Here is a 20,534-nt window from a genome sequence, read left to right as displayed (position 1 = left end):
TAGAGATAGAGGACAGACCACGTTATCTTTTTTACCGGCGAGGGAGAGTAGTGTTCACTTCCCATTTACCTAACCACCGATTATTTCTGACTCATTAATCTCTTACCTACCGCCTACCTCTTGTTTACGAGAAGTATTCATAAAGTAAGGGCCGTTTGGTCTCAGGAAAAAACATACTCGTATGAAACACATTTTATTGGCACTTTTAGTTGCCTACAAACCTACTTCACTTCTGTACATAATCGCCATTAACTTCTAAGCATTTTTCGTACCGCTGCTCCATTTTCTTCAACCCCTCTGCATAGAAGTTCGCCGCCTTAGAGTTGCACCAATTGACAACGCCGTTGAGTTCCTATTCAGTTTCGAAATGTTGTCCACCGAGCCACTGTTTCAAGTGCAAGAAGAGGAAGTAGTCGCTAAGTGCAAGGTAAAGACTGCACGGTGCGTGGTGGAAGATTTCCCAACGAAAATCTTGAATTTTATTATTGTTTTTGACAGTGCTGTGAGTCTGTGGCTTATCCCAATTGGTTCAACTCTCAGGCGGCGAGCCTCTATGCAGAGGGGTTGAAGAAGCTGGAGTAGTGGTACGAAAAATGCTTAGAAGTGAACGACGATTATGTAGAGAAGTGAAGTAGGTTTGTGGCTAACTAAAAGTGTAAATAAAATGTGTTTCATACGAGTATATTTTTTCCTGTGACTAAGCGGCCTTTACTTTATGAATATTCCTCACTAGAGTATAGCCAGGAATTTCGTTCGAGGGGGTCCAAAACCAGGGGGGACAATTTTTGAAAAACGGGGTACTAATTTTATGGGTTTTAAACTAATTTTAACACATTTCATAATCGAAAAAAAATCATTTGCTAAAGAAATATTTTGTAAATTCATGATTTTTCAATATTCCATTTTCTTTTATGAAGAAAAATTATTGAGTTTTTATATTTCGGGGGGGGGGGGGGATCCGGACCCCCTGGACCCCCCTCCCTGGCTACGCCACCGTTCCTCACACTATTCAATCAAAACTGCGTCCCTTGATATAACATAATCAATTTCATCATTAACGATGGCCATCAGAAAACTTCCTCTCTAAAACCCTCTACTGTTTCCTCACCTTTCCTAAATCACTAAAAGAGCGGATAAGGCGGTCATATAAGTGAAATAATACGTGACATAAGAGTGTATTTAATGCGTTTTCTAGTTGTTGTTATATCTTTTTGCGATATATTAATGACTATCTTGTTTACAAATCAAATGTAAAAGGTCTTACAGACTGTACTTGGAAATAATGCAATTAAATAAATTAAAAGTTACCGGCAATTTTCCAAACATTCTTAACTTTTAACTTCACGATCGATTTCAATACATTTTGAATTATCTTTTGGTCAATAAGATAATACAATTATCCGTGAAGATAAAACAAAATGTATTGAAACCCATCGTGAATTAAAGTTGAAGTGTTTTTGAAATATTGCCAAAAACTTTCAATAAAATAATATACTACACTTATACCAGATGAAGACTGACACAACTATTTATACTGCTATAATAGCCCCCTAAAGAGCGTGTGGCAAGGGGTGTTAGAACACCAGCCATTTAGAAATAAAAAGGAAAAACTATAACGAAATTACGACTAGCATTTATCAAAGTCCTTTACGGTTTGGGGGAAAACGAATTCCCTTATCTATATTCGGTCGGCAAAACATCTCTCTCAATTTATAGCTTATTTCGAACCCGGAAATATAGTGGGACTCTAATATTATGATCTCCATGTCGCTGTTAAAGATATCCATTTTCAATTGTTCAAGCAATCTAACAATAAGCCTAGCGCGCAGTCTCCTAGTCTCCAGCGGCTCCCAGCATAATTCGCTTAACATCTGGGTAACGCTGTCTGTACGTCCGTAGCAGTTTTTGACGAACCGCGCAGCCTTCCTTTGTATTTTATTCAGTTCGCGGATTCAGCATATAAGGTCAGTTACTCTATGCTTATGTTCTTCGTTATCTTCCTTCCCCTCCTTCCCTTCCCTTCCCCTTGCCCAACGCCCTTTCCTCTGTCTCGTTTCCATGCATCCGCTCTCCTTTGAGTTCACTCCTATACTACATCTGAGCACCCTCCAAACACACCCTCTCCCTCCTCGGTATTTCATAGAGAAGTTTTCTCTCCAATCGACCGCAAACGAGTTTACTTCGAGGAAATTCATCGTAACAAGATAGAAAAAGTCTATACCTATTTATTTATCACAACCGGTTTATAAGTTCATACACAAGTCAATTTCAAGAGCTGCCTGAATAATTCAATTAAATTCAATTACTTTATTATCGTGGGCCATTTAGCCCATGAGATAATTTACAAGTGCACAACAATTCAGTAAAAATCATTTGACAGGAGTACACAGAAAAAAACACCACAGAAAGACTCAGTAAATGCAAAAAAAATAGAGGAAAAAAACAAAAACAAAATATAAACCTATACAATAATGTAGCTATAGAATAACGAGCAGCTAGTCTGATACTTCAATGAGTCCTCATCCTAAACCCCACATTTCTAGTCCTAAATATTATGCAGCCTAGCCTTCCAGCAATCTGTCGCCTAATGCTTTATGTGAATACAAATGTATTACTGTTACATTCTTCGGTTGGATGGAAGGATGCATGCTTAATGGAAACTTACTACAATTGCACGAAAGTTCACGTGTGATTATTTTAATTTTTCTGTTCAACAACTATGAAGTGCACACGCGGCGTATTGCATACTGCATAATTGCAAATAGTCATCCCCTGCCAATCACCCTGGAGGAGCCTTGCGGTGAACTAGGTAAACGTAGATATAGATACTGACGATTCCGTTGCCTCGATATATCGTTCAAAAACTTTTTTTACGGTCCTTGTAGCTATTCCCATCCACCTTTCTCCTTGTAGAGAAAAAGGATTCTTGCCATTCAATTATCGCGTGGACCCCGCCCTATGGAGGTGAACTTTCCAGTTCCACTTTCTTCCGCTGGAGACGGAAATCTTGGGATGTTTTGTGAGTGAGTAGACGAAGCTTCGCTTTCTATACCCAGCAGCTACGAAAGTAAAAGAAGGGAAAGGACCATTCGTTGATAAAATATTCATCCACGAAGATGAAGCGTTGTATGGGACACAATTTGCAGAAGTGGTTAATTGAGAATTTGTGGAAAGCATCACTTTCAACTTCAACGTTCAGGACGCCAAACACTAGCCAATATCTAAAAAACAAAGGATTAGATCTTTGCTTTGGTAAAATTTTCAACTTTGAGATGAAGAAATTTTTCGACAAGAGTTAACTATATGAATCCTGAAATTTTCAACTTGATAGCGTAAATATTTACACGAGTAAATGAGGTGACAGGCCGATAATAAAAAATGTCGATTTTTTAAATTTCGAACTTAATTTATTAATTAATGATTTCGGAATTAATTTTCTAAGACCGTGTTTCGAACAAGAAACATACACATTTTCCAATGTCCAGGGAATGTTAACACTGAATCATATTTGTACCAAAGGAAATGTTCGGTAATTGCAGACAGCAAAAAATGAAAAACATCCATAAAATTTGGAACGCGCGATTTAAAGGAATCTATCAAAGTTTGTTACCCAGGCAGCCGGGTATCGTGAAGAAATTGATACCTTTAAATGTATTTATATGGTACTTATGGCATAGTAAGGAGCTCACATTTTTAAGAGGTCAACATTATCTTAAATAACTTTATGATTGGTTTAAAGTATCACTGTTTATCGCTATATTTTTCCTATATATTCACGATAAGAGAACTAATCGCCGCTTGCCGCTCCTGAATTACCCGAACCCGAATTTAGATTAAAAACTGTTGTTAGAGGCCACTATTTCACCAACACTCACTGCTTCGTATACCCCAGGAGTTCCAGCTTCACGACGTTATGCCGCTATCGAGACATAAAGCAGTGGGGAAATAATACCATTATTATAAATTAAGATTTTCTTAGACCTAGTTTACTTTCCTAAACCACGTAGCCTCGGTAGCGCAGTAGGCAGCGCGTAAGTCTCATAATCTTAAGGTCGTGAGTTCGATCCTCACCCGGGGCACATTTTTTATCGATCACTCCCTACAGCATTTAATATCACAGAGCTTTTCGTGATTGCCGTTTCGTTTTTCAAACGCTCAGAAATTTCTGTCTTTTAGTAGGAACTAGATGACCAAGTGATTTAAGCAAGTGCAGGTAATATGTCGGCAAGTTGTCAAAACAGGGAAAAGCTGGTAATGAGCCCGACAACATGAACAGTTGGAATTGCTTACATATCAAATGTAATCAAGCAGGCTAAAAGTAGAATAAGCACTTAGTATTTTGTAAGAAAAAACTCATCGCAGCAGCATCAATGCATTTCCGACTTTGAGGGAGCCAGACTAGTCTAAATCCATCCAAGGTATTCTTTAAAAAAATGTACACTATCCATCCATAATATAAAATATACACTAGGTGTTGCGGTTCGGTTAATTTCAACTTATTAACTTTGCATAATTGTATTGTTTCGTATGAGGTCACGGGTTCTGAGTTATTCACGAAAAGCGTGCCAGAAAGTCTTATTTAAAAGGGGGAATTGCGCCCGCTAAAACCCCTTGTGACTGGGCGCTATTCTCCCTTCTAAACCCCCAGACATGAGGGGTTTTAATGGGTAGTTCACGATGCTCGGCTGTACCACAGAGCAAATATTTGCGGATACATATTTTTTATCATTTCGGCCATTTTCGAAAACCATTGACTGGACTATGGAGATGACTGAAAGGGTATTATGCAAATATTCAGATATGTTTTTTCCTGAAAGAAATACGTTCGTCTGTTTGTTCAAAGATAATTTACCATTATAAGTAGATTCAATATCACTAAAATACAATTTTTGAAAATCTTGTATGTTCTGTAACTCGTCGCTTCTTAATTTTGGTTTAAAAGAAGTGACCATCATCAACGCAAGTAAAATATATTCATCTATAACAAACAAACAATAGAGTTACATGGCAGGGTATGAATAACCCCTTGATATAAAATATTTATTTTTGTAGCAAATTTAACCTTATTCGGTATCCCTAAGTCGTTTTCGTAGAGGTCACAGTTTTCGAGTCATTCACAAAAAACATGAAAAAGACACGGTTAACAGAAATCGTGAACGGGACTTCATTGGGAAGCTTTTGCACTTCACTCCTTTGGAGCCGAAATTATCGATCTCGAAGCTCACGTGTCACTAATAGCCCCTTTGACAGCCCCTTTGCTCGAGACTAACCACCCCAAGAGCAACAGAAAGAATAGAGCCTCCCCCAACTCATCGTGACGTACTCTCTGCCGAGCACGCCAACATCATTAAGTACTCCCCCTCAACATAGCCTACTCCACCTTACTGTAACACTCGGCAGCCAAGTACTTTTCCAGATGAAATATGCGTTAAAGTCCATTTCCAATATCTTTGCGACGGAGAGGAAAGGCCAATTTATTTGGGGGTAAGGGTGGAACTTCCAAAAAACCAAACAAAGTGCTGATGTCTCTCAAGTAATAGTTGAAACAGCTGCTTCAATCCTTTATCTTAGTTCAAAAAGGTCAGCTGATAGTGGAAGCACGGTTGTTAGCATCACCTGGAGGATCACAATCAAACTGAATACCGAATGTATGTAACGTTAATTTTTAATATGCATATTAGTATGACGAACGATCGGAAAACTCTGACGACAATCAAGAAGTAATTGTTGCATTTTCATTTTATAAATCAGAGGCGATATAAGGAATAGAATACTTGATTATGTACGTACGTACACTGTTTGAGACCAAGTCCGAAAATGGTCAAACCAAGATGGCGGAATTCTGACCATGCTTAAAACTCGAATACAGCGCCTCCAGATATTCACAACCCCCTTGGGAGAATATAGGAGGCTTTGGGGTTGACACAATAAAGACGGAGTCGAGTCTCCTTCCGAAGCTGGACGCGAAGAAAGAGTTTTCGAGGTCACGATCACAAAGAGCGGAGTGGGTGGGGGAGGTGGTGAGGGAGGAAGCAATGAAGTGGAGGAAGGACGTATCAAAGGTGGTCGACCTCTGGGAAGCGGAGACGAGCCCTTGGCAACCGTAACCAAGGGGATGATTGTGATCCGTAATAATTATTATCTATACCGAACGACGTAGAACCTTGAAATTGCATCTCTAGGCCTAGTTAGAAGTTCCGTTCAACATGTGTTTATTTCCACCATATAAACAATACTTAAAATATAGCATGTAATAGGATAACAATAATAACAATAATATATAACTCGTGGAGCTGTGAAGGCCTGCGCCTCTTCAGCACTACTCATGGAGTTGAATACTGGTATGGGAGTGGTATTGGCCCGGTATTCACCCTAAGGACGGCGGGAAACCCGTAAAACCGCCGTCAGGCCACCACAGTACAATATATTATGATATATCAAAGTGCCAAGGTGAAACTACGTTAATGTTATAACAAGGACAAACTAATGCACAAGTAAATAAATATATAACTAAATAAATAAATAGTCTCTACTCCTCCTTCACTGGTATTGATATTGATATAAATAAATAAATAGTGTTTCACTGGTATGTATCACTGGTATCACTAGGGATTGAGGGAGGCACTTGGACGTTATCGTCCTCACTGGGTTGGGGGTGGGGATTCATTGTATTGTTCTTTTTCCGCTTCTGCCTTTGGTATTTCCGTCGTAGAGGGAGTCCGGGGGTGACGGTCATCGACGCTGGGGCGGGGATCACTGGTTTGATTATTGCCGACGGAGGCAGCTCTGTGTTGGGGTGGAAAATATGTAGGTTATCCTGGTTACAAAATGCGCGCACAAAATAATTCACGGATGTACGATAAGAGCGAAAATTTTCAGTGTAACAACGTGAAGAATGATCGCAGACTTTCCCGGCGTGTTGCACCCAGAAAGGTAACTCGGGATTTCCACCGGGTCAGGTTCTCCACAACGGCCGACGTTTCGATGACGATGGGCTAGTCGCGAGTCCATCAAAACGTCGGCTGTGGAGGAGACCATGACCCGGTGGAAAACCTGAATAACCTTCCACGTGTAACGACATACTTGTTAGAATGCATGGACAGAATATAGGACCTACTGTAATTTATTTCATGCGCCCGTTCATTTACGTTTCGTCGAAACCGTAAACTAGCATATCCCGAGCATAGGTGTACGTAGGTGGTTATGGAGGAGGCGACTTACAACATACTATGGTTGCAAAATTAAAAAATATCGAAATATGCGAAATCTCATAGCGTTCTTAATACTTTCTATGAGCGGTCTGGAATGGAACTATTTTTTGTGTTTTATTTTTTTATTTTATTTTTTATTTTATTCTCAAACCACCGGATACAGCTCTTATTGGCCATTTTACACCGGGGTGTTCAACAAATGAAATAAGTAAAAATTTTCAAGGTTTTTCATTTAGTGTCATTTTCATTTAAGTTTTTCCACTTAATTTATTCTAGCAGGACGTGTTCCGTTGTTACAACAACATTCACGAGTGATCGTTGTAACAATGAAATGCGTCGTGCTCAATAAATTCAATAGGTATACTGCATTGTTTCATTAAACTAATATTTATTTTTTTATTGTATCATTTTCATTATATTATATTATTATACTGATTTAAATGGTGATAAGAAGAGAAGATGAATGCATTTTTACCGCAAACAAAGTTAATTGCTGAATATTTACAGCACTAAGACGGGTTCGATGATATTTAAAGCTGATAAAAAGGTTGAGACTTAAAGGTCATCATCGATCCTCGCTAAGATAGTTACAAAACCAAGTTATCGTAACATGTTGATTTTTTCCTCACTGAACTCGACTCTGTAACATTTTTTGTTATTCCGTTTCTTCAATGGCTTCAGCTTCATCATCACGGGTACCATTCGTAAAAGAGAAATAAGTTGTAGCCTTAAAGTCAGCCTTTGAATTCATCTTTGTTGATTGGGATTGAGATCTGTAGGTACTAATGTTTTCCAGCTAAGGTAGTTATATCATCAGCTAAGTGTAGCATGCCGATTTATTCTCTACTTTTACCCCTTTCCCTTCAATTCATATGGCTCTATTTTTTCCCTTATCTCGGCTTCATCATCACTTTATTCATACGGGATAGAAAAAAATATTATTTACGAAGACTTCAACACGAGTATATTCACCGAATCACGCGACCGTTATGCCGGACGGTTGAGCTGATTGTGTATCAGACACACTCCGACCGCCAGGCTATGAGAATGAAAGAAGTACAGCCCTCTGCTGGTCATGAGGACACACTAATAACGCAGAAACTGTCATTAGCTCGCGGTATATTCTCTGCTTAAAACTTACTGCAATTTTTTTTGCCTTTTAGGAGGAATGTAACAGATCGTAGTTGGCATTTACTTACACATTTCTGTACAAACGAAAACAGCAAATTTGGCCTTTCATATCGGGGTTTTTAACTTAACAATCAAACGAACACATACATAAGTCTGTGCCACAGTCCTTAATACTGCGTCAGCGGACCACCATGTATCAAAATTCCTTTTATGTAAAATCATGTAATTTATGGTATTCTATTCCTCAGCATCTAAAAGACATCACGAAAGTAGGTAATTTAAAAAAATGTTCTTATATTAATTAAATTATATTTGATTTTTATATTAAAATATTGAAAGTTATCGTATTTTCTGGGTATGAAATATTGAATATTGCCCATTCATTATGAAATTTACTCTGATCACTGTATTTTTCACTACTTATTATGAAATTTAATGACTATGTCAACATATTGAAAGTGAATCTTTATGAGTGCAATATTTCTCCAGATCTTCATGTTAATATTTTGTTATCGACAAGTAATAACAATGTTCAATGTCCCATTGAAAATCCCACTAGATTTTCTCAAACTTATGTGTGCATGTACCTATGCTCCAAAGGACAATCCAAGAGCAAATAAAATATCCATCTATCTATAAGTGCCCTAGTTAGGGGCAACCTACCCAAGCGGGACTCGAACCCGTGACCTCTTGTGTAGCAGGCAAAGACCTTTTGGGCTAGGCAAGTGTCTTTTATACCCTGCAAGGAATAGTGTTTTTTTATCGGAGTCACGCATTTATTGTCCTAAGGAACCGATTGAGTACTCGCCGTGAGCTGGTGGCGGAGATTTGAGTTGTAACGTATCACAGCGATTAAATTCAATGTAAATATCACTTGAAACTCTGTTTTATCTCAATCCTCTTTTACATCCACTTCAAGATGGCTCTCTCCTTAACAATTCATTATTTATCTTTTATCACCATAGCATCGTCTCAAACAAAGAAATAAAAGAAATCAAAATAAAAACAAACATGCTCACAAATAAACAAAACAAACAACAAATGAACTTAAAAACAGAAAATAAACTAAACATATACCAAAGTGATATTGGTCATAAAGACGCATGCATCAGTTGTAATTCATCACTTCCTGAATACTTGTCACTTTTTTTCGTTGCCCCTAGGTAACAAAATACCTCCTCAAAACCAATAAAAATCTTGCTTGACATCTCTCACTTTATTTTTCGCCGTGGCTCGACGATTCATTCTATTACACCAATGTTATCATCACTACACTATCCTCGATCCGTCTGCCATACTGGAAAATTAGTTTGTCAGCGCCTTCAGCGCCGCCATCGGTGATTTTAGTCTCGAATTATGTACGTTATACTAGCAAGATTTTGTTTATCAGTGAAGATTCCTCGGGTTTTTCACCGGGTAAGGTCCTCTATATCTCCTTCCAACGTTTTGACTGGCAGCTGGCCCATCGTCTTCAGGAATTCAGGAATTTCATAATTGGCACTCCCTCCTACCTCCCTCCAATTGGATTCCTGAATCCCTTGGATTGGATTCCTGAATCCCTGAAGAAGGTGGGCGAGCTGCCAGTCGAAACGTTGGAAGGAGATATAGAGGACCTTACCGGGTGCAAAACCCGAGAGGTCTTCAGTCCTATGGTTCGCCGGGAAAGACCCTGACATTACAAGATTTTGTTTAGTTTTGAGGATTGATTTGTTGAATAGAGATGGAATGCTACACTTAGGGAAGATAATTCCACTGTACTTTATAAATGTTTAAATAAAATAAATGTTTTTCCATACCACCGAAAACAGCTAATATTGACATCTTTTACAATGGCGTTTTCCCAAACAAGATAACAATCAAACGTAAACAACGTCAATGTCCGGGATTGGGGCAACTTTACCAGGCGGGACTCGAATCCGCGACCTCTTCTTTTGGCATACGAGAACTTTACACCGCCGCCACCGAGGTTTTGTTAAAAGACAGGTCTTCAACGTTACTGAGGGGGTATGGACGTTAACCGTATATTAAAAGGGTTAGCAGCAGAGAGCATTCCTTGAATGGGGTTGAGTGGGCAGGCATTTGATGGCCACGGCCATTTCGTGCCGAGAGGGAAAGGACGACTTGAGTTCCCCTTTCCACTAAAACCCTCCACTTTCCCGTCAATCCCCTCCGTCCTTCCCTCACCCCTCGCTCACTCCACCCACATTTCCTCGTTATCTCCCTCGAGAGTATTGGATTTTCGGAGGATTTCCGCGACTAAAAGGGGGGAAGTCTTCTTCCTTCATAAGGTTTCCCGGAGGAAGAAGACGACGAGAGAGCCAGGAGAAGAGGTTGGATTGGCGATATCACGCTGCAGGAAAATAAATAAAACATCCGAGCTCTGGCATCCGATTTTATTTTTTGCACTCAAAGCAGAAATATGCGATCGTGACAATATCAATTCATTCTCTAATACCATCGTGGGATCTCCATTTTATTCATTTATTTAAGAAGTTGCTCACATACAGCATTTCTGCGAATTTACCGCGACGCAGTAACAAACATGAAATTCAAACGTAAAAAATCAAAACAAAGAGTAGAGACAAAAGATAGTAAAGAAAAAAAATACAAGAGACGTGAAAATGGAGGTAGAGAAGGTGAATTTAAGCGCAGAAAAAACGGATCAATATTATCTGGCAATGAATTGAGCAAGAAGTAAAGGCCGTGTTGGCGTGAGCGCTTAGTGAGGGATAGTCAAGGGAAAGGCGTGTGATGTGAAGAATGTGTATGTGTGGTTCAGCGAGGCACTCTGAAATTAATAGAGGAAATCAAATCAGGACAATGAATGTGTGAGTTTAGATTATTGTAAATAAATTTTTTTACCTCTTTAAATCCTTTGATCGCAGAGATCAGTGAGTGACAGAGAAGATAGGATTAAGCTGGTATATATGTCCCACATTTCTCGATTTTGGTACTCAAATTTGTTTTACATTGAAGGAGATGGAATTCGGTCAGTCTATTTATATATATATATAAAAAAGAGGATTTTTGCTTGTCTGCTGGCTATGCATTTCTATACGGCTGCAAGTACTGCGACCTAAACTAGGACATAAGTGGGCATCCATTAATTTGAGACGTTTATGGGGGACTTTGGGAGCAAGCGGATTCTCACCCAATCTCATGTGGGGAAGATGAAGGAGGCTAGCAAGTATCACGTACTTTTTTCCGCAAGAAACAGAGTAAATTGCGATTCTAGACTACGACCTTATTGATCTTAATTATTTTTTAAATTTCCATGCCACCGAAAACAGCACCTTTTGACCTTTTACAACGGGGTTGCTTTTCACATTTTGACAAATACACTTTCACGAACAACCATGCCCTGGAGAAACCTACCCAGGCGGGACTCGAACCCGCAATCTCTTATTTGGCTGGCAAGGACTTTACCCCACTGCCACCGAGGCCGGCAATCAAACTAGTCTTCACTTATCTCAAACACATAATTTAATGAACTGTTTTTTTTTTATAAATCCAACGCAATGAAGCATAGATTAACGTATTTGCACTGAAAATACGCAATTTGACCAATCTAACGTGAGATTAGAGAAAGGGAGTCGAGTCAAATCTCACGATATCTCACTAAGGGGAAGGGGGTGGGGGGTCAAAAAATGGCCCAAATCACCTCACGTAATTAGTGAATAACCTCTAAGTGCATCTCCTGAACTTTGGGTTGGGTCCGACGCGTCCTTTGCGTCGTTTTTTCATTACCGTTTGTCAAAATGCGTCATATGTACAGCTTCTACGGTTGAACATCCTGCCGGGTAGGCCCACCTCTTGGCACGCTCAAAGAGAAAACAAACATCTCATACGATCATGAAATCCAACTTTCATGTTTCCCACTTCTCTCATTACTATCCTTCCCGATCAACGTCGGGTGGCCTGCTGGTATACTATAAAACCCACTTCTATACCACTCACTCACTCATACAAATGTTTGGGGTGAAGGAGACTTGGTACGACAAAAAGAAATAGAATTAACTCCCTCTAAATTCATCTGAAACCATAGGAAAATTGAGACAACACTAATTTTTCCATTGATCATCTATCTATTTATTTAAAATTGACTACAGGTATTAGTGTACAAAATGGCCACCAAAATCCGATGGCGGCGATGCGATCATTAGAAAAAAGATAACAACAAATCATCACAAACAAAAGAAGCAGAAGTGAAATAGGAAAGGAAAAGTGGAAAAAAGGAGCTGAAACGAAAATTTGAGAAAGATAAAGTAGGAAATTTAAAATCCGCGTTATCGTGAAAATACATGCAAGTGCTCTCATAATGGCTCCGCATTGCGCAGAAATCAAAGGAAACTACCGAAGTCAGCATAAGATGGGAGGTGAAAAAGATTAAAACAAGAAATAGCGATAAAGGGTGTACTACACTTACATTTCTACAGTTTTATGACGATATTAACAAGAAATAATACTTCTACTTCTATATAATAAGCTGCTGGCCGCCTCTGGAGTGTTTGACTGGGGGTGACCAAGATAGACCAACTAGTAGATGTTTATAATATCTTCTCAACGTTAATAGATTCACATACTTCATAAATTTATAGTTAATAAAAATAAAAATAAAAAGTTAATTAAAATAGAAGACACTAAGGAGATATTTATTTATTCTTACAAGCTTTTCCATGACGTGAGTTGTAGCTCATCTTTTTGAATGCCAGACATGACACGCGAGGCTTAAGGGTCAAGACTGCGGTAGCAGGTGTTTGCAGGAAAAAAAACAAAACACATATAACTCTAGATGAGGCAGGCGAGAAATGCGAGAAAGCAAAGGCGATATATGAGTGCAAGTGCCCAGAGGTCAGCTGGAGGGAGCTGGAGAATAATACGTCGCTCCTAAATAAGTGCTCTTTTAAATGGGAGGCGGTTCCTGACGGCAAGGAATGGTGAAAAAAATCCACACCACTTGAAAAAAAAAACATTCAGCATAATTCTCTGGTTCTAGGTACGCTCAAATGAAAACAGCAGTGTGAAGCCTGCGTATTATGGTGGATCGGAAAAATATATTTTTTTTCAAATAAACCTACCCCAGTGAAAAAAGTAGCAGAATTGATATAAAATAACTGACACCTCTAGGTGAACCCCCAACCTTCGCTCATCGGCCATTTATTTGGGGAAGGGTCACAAATACACGAATTTCATATTTCATGTTCAAACTTCGTAAACTTCCGCTGATATTTACTGTCGATTGGGATAAATAATCGTGGATTTAGCAATATCTGCCACCTATAAAGCACGAATTGCCATCTTAGAGGGTGCGTCCGCGAAGAAAATAGTCTGACGCACATGCAGCGCGCGGGGCGAAGAGCAGAAAGCGAGATCGCGTCCCCTCCCCGCTCGACTCTCGCCCCGAATTCAGCAAAATTCTCACTGAGCGCGTCTTTCGTCGTTAGTCTAACTAGCATTAGGTGATACGAAGAAATGACCATGAAATATGAAATTCATGGATATGTGTCTCTTCCCCCAATAAATGAATGGGCGCGGGTTTGGGGTTTATCAAGGGGTTTAAAATATTTTGACCATATTTTTTATCCACTCCACAACTCTTTTTCACTCAGCCAGGTTTATTTGAAAAAAAAAACATTTTTTCCAATCCATCCAACTACCCACTCTAAAAATCGCCTCGAATCGTTTTAGGGAAGAAAGAACTTTTAGAACCTCTAATATCTCGAATCCATTTCACAGACTTGTCGAACTCATCCCCACGCAGTACGGCATTAACTCGATTCGCGGTTCTAAATTTTCAGGACGTCTAACGCGTGACGTATTAGCACCCAAAATATCCTTGATAATTGCTACAGATACTGAATCCTGCGAATTAGGGAAAAAGCTTTCATAAACGACGATTAGTCAATTTTGGGTATTTCGTTTTGCCACTTTTTTCGAAGTGCGAATCGCAATACCTGCAAAGTGTTGCATAATCGGATGGTTACTACAAATACGATACTTTTTCCAAATCCTATGTTTTTTTATTCTATCTTACGTTCATATTTTTGCCTTAAAATTTCTACATTTATATGAAAAAATTTAAAATAGTAAAAAAATTAAATTTAGTTCCAGCAGGCACTCCTTTTTTTACTAAGGGATTAGTATAACATGGGCTTTAAATTGATATTTTAGCCTAAACATGTCAGCTATATTGCTTTTAACTATCGATAAAATGTTCTTTTGTGATGTCCTCAAAAGCAATTTTATGGTACAGGCCACACTCCGACTCATTTTACGATATACATGCAACTAATTACGCGAAAAATACGTTTTTTTAGCAACGAAACGTGGAAATCATGCCTGAAACTGACAAAAGTAGTCAACTGTCCATCCTAATTGCAAATATCAATACGTAAAGCTACGTAAAGCTAAATTTATTAGGTACATCGTCCTATAACATGCATTACTGCCTGTTTAAACGGTACATTAACTTGTACAGGTTAATGTCTAAATGTATGAACGCTAGAATGAACAAAAAAAAGGTACCGTGCAACCACTAAATTTGTGCGAATACATAACGGATAACAGAACCCGTTCTAATCTGGTTCATGCATTCGTACATGCTCCGTTTCAGTCCATAAATCATTCACTCATTCAGATAATTCACTCAAACAGAAATTAACTTGCATGAGTTAATGCATCGTGTAAACAGGCCTTTAGACTAATGTTACCGAACCGTACGTAACATAACATTATTTCGAAGTAATAGGATGAAAAAGAAATCGATATTTTTATGCGTAGTTGATTGCTTTATCACAAGGCCTTTATACATTAGTAAAAAAGGGTTTTTATAAGCGACGATTAAACGATGGTGGTGTCCATCCTGATTAAGCCCATAGATAATGTATTTTAATTAACTTAATAATCACATCGTCCTATACTTAACATCCCTTGTACCAATCTTACTGTACCGAATGTAATATAGCATTATTTCGATATTGTAGGAGACACAAAAATTCGATATTTTTATTGGAAACGGATTGCTTTATCACGATATTAATTAATGCAAACAAATGCTTAATGCAAAAAAACAAATTCTTAATAGATTAGTAAACATTTTTTTTAAAGTCTTATATGAACGACCATTGAACAATGGTTTCCGTTATGAATGCATCAGCACATACGTAACGATAACTTAATTATCACATTGCCCTATAACATGTCTTAAACCAAACGTATAGTACCGTGCTTAATATGATACAATTTATAAATTGTAGGAGGAATAAAAATTAGACATTTTTCCGCTTTATCACAAGATCTCGATAAACATTTTGCTCATTCCTAGCGGCTTCAATTCACACTAGTCTTAAATACTAAACTTAATTACCACATAGTCCTAAAATTTATATTAAACCAAACTTACAGTTCCGTGTTTAATATGATACAATTTAGAAATAGTAGGAGGAATAAGAAAATCGACATTTTTCCGCGTAAAAGAATGCTTTATCATATGATCTTGATAAAAATTCTGCCTACTCCTCGCGGCTTCAATACAAACGTAACGCTAACTTAATTATCACACAATCCTATAACTTCTCTTAAACCAAACTTACAGATCCGTGTATGATACAATTTAGAAATAGTAGGAGGAATAAAAAATCGACATTGTTCCGCGTAAAGGAATGCTTTATCACAAGATCTCGATAAACATTCGGCTCTCTCCTCGTGGATTCAGGGGACGATCCTCCGAAGCAAATCTCATTTAGCTCAGGAAACTTGTCTTCCTTCCCGAGAGTGCCTCCACCATGTCGTCTCGAATCATCCCTTCACTTGCACCCAACCCACTTCAGATCCCACCAAATCCTTTACCCTCGCTCGGATTCAAATGGGTCCAAACCATCTCACTCCCACCCTTTGCATTCGGGGGATGAATTAGTTTAAAACAGGCAGTCCTCCAGCGTAGATAAAAAAATGAAATGTGAACTTACTTGGGCAATGAAATCGTTTATTTTACTGTGGATTGCGATACAACTGCCTGAGGCAGGCGAGATGTGATGGAAAGAATTAATATTGGTGGAGGAAAACATGTTAGCACTTTTTCCACAAGCTTTTAATTTGGTACCTACTACATGATGATGAAATGTCTTTGAAAGAAATGGAGAAACCTTATGATGTCTTAACGGTTGAAACGCGAACTACTAAATTAAAATCTTTTGGACAAAGTGCTATCTTTTTTTCTTCATCCGATTGCGATACAGTTTGCAAAGTAAATAGCATACCATAAGCATAGCAAAGTAATAACATACCGTATTTTGATCCGTGGCCTACTTCTCGAGCTATCCGTCGTGAATAATCGTCATCGGCTTTATACCTGTCCCAAACGAGTTATTGACGTCACGAACTCTTTCTGTGCGGTTCACCACTCCTCAGCTATTCCTCGGCCTTCCCCATTATTCCTCGCTTGGTTCATTGTTGTTTATACTATACTGTTAGCAATTCTTTCTCGCTATAAAAGGTCATCCCTCAACTGGTAAACGACGTCACCAACTCAGGTAAAGTCCCAGCCCGCTTCCTTTAGCTGAGCCATATCGCATGTCAAGGATTTTATTTGGGGTCGTTGAAAGGCTTCACCCGGGATTTGAACCCGGTACCCACCAGCAGCCAAGCGGTCACCGGCTAATTGGTCAACACGCAAGGATTCACAGCGATCAATTTTGTGGAGCGGGATATATGCTGATGCCGCGAGCGTGATGTTATATAGAAGGAAATCGTTTTTTTTTTCTTCATTTTTACTGTTCAGCGTACTTAAAAATCCAGCTATGTGACCATCAATTAATTGTAAGTGCAAGTTTCCCACTTCTCTGACTGCTATTTTTCCCGAGTTAAGCCGGGTGGCCTGCTAGTATAAAATAAATGCCATTTTATTCCACGCCACCACGCTCCCGACACAATTTAACAAATGAAGTACGGTAAAAATTGATTTAAAAATAAAAATAGAGGCAGCACCAACAATCTGGATCAATCGATTGGGCGTTTAAAGAAGATGGAACGAAGGATGAAGCGCGCATCTAAATCCCCTCCCTTCCTCTATTCTTTCCTCTCTCCTTTCATCCACTCCTTTCTATATTTATTTCCCTCCCTCCGCTGCAGAAGACCCCTCGCACACACCTCTCTGGGTAAGTAGGTCAGATCCACATCCACGTATAAGCCATATAAACCCCCTCGCTTCTCCTCTCTTCCCCTAGCACGCTCCGCGGGTAGGCAGCCATGCGCTGAATTCACGGTTGGCGGTAAGGTGGGAGGGTTTGGAGAAGGTTGGTAGGCTATACCAGAGAGAGAGAGGGTGCGGTTCGAGGCAGAGGTTGCAGTTTCTTAGCGCCTGCAGTGGAATGGGTGGATACAGCAGTGAGGGTATCAGGAAGAGAATAGTGTGGTTTCCTATTATTTTTTTATTGCCTAAATGGAAAGATTATAACTCCTGGAGTATGCATTTCACACTTTTAGATTTTCTAAATGACGATATCTATTTTTCTTGATTAAATGAAAAGTGAAAATTTCCAAGCGCGTGAAAACGCGACGGATAACTAGGAATTATGGGAAAAGCCCTTGTGACGTCATTCTGGTTCCCGCTGCCGAAAAGTGAGGTGACCTTGGGGCGAGGACATGTTCACCGCTGAGATGCAGGCTGCTAGCAGGTAGCGCTTGGCTAAAATAAGGATTATTAATACCTTATCAAACGAAGGAAACTTTCCGACCATAGGCAGTTTTAATAGGTGATTATTAAGAGATGTTTCCCTGAGCTCTGTGCCTCATGCATGTATTGGTAATCTCAGACGATGTAAAACTCCTATCTACTCGTATAGAAACTAGATCCCTGTGACGTCATGTGAAGTGGAATCGCATGGGCGCCAATCTGGCCTTTTTCAAATGCGGTTAAAATTGACCATTGCCATTCGTCTAAACTGGGATTTCTAAACCAAATAATTTGTATAATATGAATACAATAATGGTGGGTAATGAATCGCAATCAATGCCTTTCGTTTTCTTTGATAAAGGAAACTACCCTATTACGTTAGCAAAGGAGGCGTTCACGAACAAGGAGGGAGCTTATGAGAGGATCGCAATGAAAGAGTTTTAAAATGGGTGTCCAGCCTATGAAAGCAAAAAATTAATGTATGATTCTCAGAGAAATTCTACAAAATTCCAGGTTGATCTTACGAGAGTCCTGCGATGGATGATAATTATAAAATACCCAAAATTACTCCAATATTTAAATAATATTATACTGGTGGATGAGCAGAGAACAGAGAAGCGCAGTATAAAACAATAACACCACATCGCAATTAAAAGCCATACACCGAATACCAGCAACGGCTGAACTTCACGAAAATAGCTTATACGAACAGTTACCATAAATAGCGTAGCATAGCGTAATAGATGCAAAGAGGCACTTGGCAACACTGTCATACATTAAAATTTTTTTGTTTCAACAATGAGTTCTACGGTTTCACACGATTTTAGAGGGGGTCGATTCTATTACTTTTTCCAAGTAGGCTTCCGCGGATATTATGATGATATTTAGTGATTTTTCCGGGTATTCTTCCGCGTTTATCCATTTTGTAGGACAATATTTTGCCAACGTTCCAGTTGGCTTCCTCAGGTCCACTGAAGTGTTTTTTTCTGAGAGTGATATAGGAGGGACATAACCAAGTTAAAATGAATGAAGTAAGAACAGTGGCACAGAGCAAATGAAATAGAAGATGGACCTGAGGAAGCCAACTGGAACGTTGGCGAAATAATGTCCTACAAAATGGAAAAACGCGGAAGAATACCCGGAAAATCACTAAATATCTATGCCTTTTTGTCGTCTCGTTCAGCCCAACAACTTTGATGAGTAAGTAGGTGGTCGGAAGTTCCTAGGTCAGAAGGTCAGAAATTCCGTCCGTCAGGTATGTAGATGACTGTTTTTGACCAGGGGAATAATCCCAGGTAGACACACATACCTTTACGCATGCTCTGAACTGTTACCTTTTGGGACAATCCTCATTCTCTATTCTAGAGGTCATAATCTCTGAATCTTGCCCGCATATGTGAACACCCGGGACGAAAAATCATACATATCACTCCCAAGGGGCTCGAGGGGAGGGGTTCCGGAGAAATGAGGGGAGAAAGGGGATTCTCTACTCCGCCTGGGGATCAATTTCCACTCCCTTTTTTTCCGTTTTCACTCGTTGGCAAATGATAACGTTGGAAAGTATGAATCTTTAAAGAAGGAGTATGATGAGGACCGGCTCAGTGGGAGCTTGGGAACGTTGGAGATTTTTCCCTCATGAGCAAGGAATGATGTATGCAGTTTATGAATATATATGAATTTAGTAGGGTAGGTACCCTAATAGCCATAATCTGAGTGTATTGATTGAAGCTTTCGCGGCTCATGATGATTAAAAATAAGTCACACACGGGTGTATGCCGCGTGTCGTGATGGAGATAGCCCCGACGTTTCGCGACCGACTGCTGGTCACTTTTTCAAGGGAATAATGTTAGGATTGGGTTTTTGCTGCCTTTTTATATTTCAGGTGGGAGGGGTGGGCGGAGGGTGTGGGGAGTTAGGACTGGAGGGGGAAGATAACGAAATGTTGCGGATGACTGGGTTCCAAGTATTGCTGATTCTTAATCCGGTATCTCTATTGTAGTTGTTCTTGTTTTTCTTTAGGCCATAGAAATTAAGAAAAACAAGAGCAAATACAATAGAGATACCGGATTAAGAATCAGCAATACTTGGAACCCAGTCATCCGCAACATTTCGTTATCTTCCCCCTCCAGTCCTAACTCCCCACACCCTCCGCCCACCCCTCCCACCTGAAATATAAAAAGGCAGCAAAAACCCAATCCTAACATTATTCCCTTGAAAAAGTGACCAGCAGTCGGTCGCGAAACGTCGGGGCTATCTCCATCACGACACGCGGCATACACCCGTGTGTGACTTATTTTTAATCATAATCTGAGTGTAACACTCAAACTCCCAACTATTCAATATTTTCGACGTCATTTTGGAAATTCGAATAGGTACAAATGGGAAATCGATTACTGAAAAATGGATTTGAATAGCACACCAATACATATCAGAATTGCATTGTTATGAATTAATAAATTAATGAGTACTAATAACATATGGGGTGCGGGCCGATGCAGGATGTTTAATAAAATATTATG

The 20,534-nt window shown here is 39.3% G+C and overlaps 1 non-coding gene across 1 annotated transcript; it reads left to right on the top strand.

The window, feature by feature from the left end:
- Nucleotides 1-4,006: 4,006 nt before the first annotated feature.
- Nucleotides 4,007-4,079, top strand: Trnam-cau. The gene has a single exon. It is a non-coding gene; the product is annotated as a tRNA-Met (tRNA).
- Nucleotides 4,080-20,534: the final 16,455 nt, after the last annotated feature.

This window comes from Ischnura elegans, chromosome 9 (assembly GCF_921293095.1).
Source record: "Ischnura elegans chromosome 9, ioIscEleg1.1, whole genome shotgun sequence".
NCBI lineage: Eukaryota > Metazoa > Arthropoda > Insecta > Odonata > Coenagrionidae > Ischnura > Ischnura elegans.
Note: the sequence above shows the minus strand (reverse complement) of the source record. Positions and strands in the feature narration are given on the sequence as shown.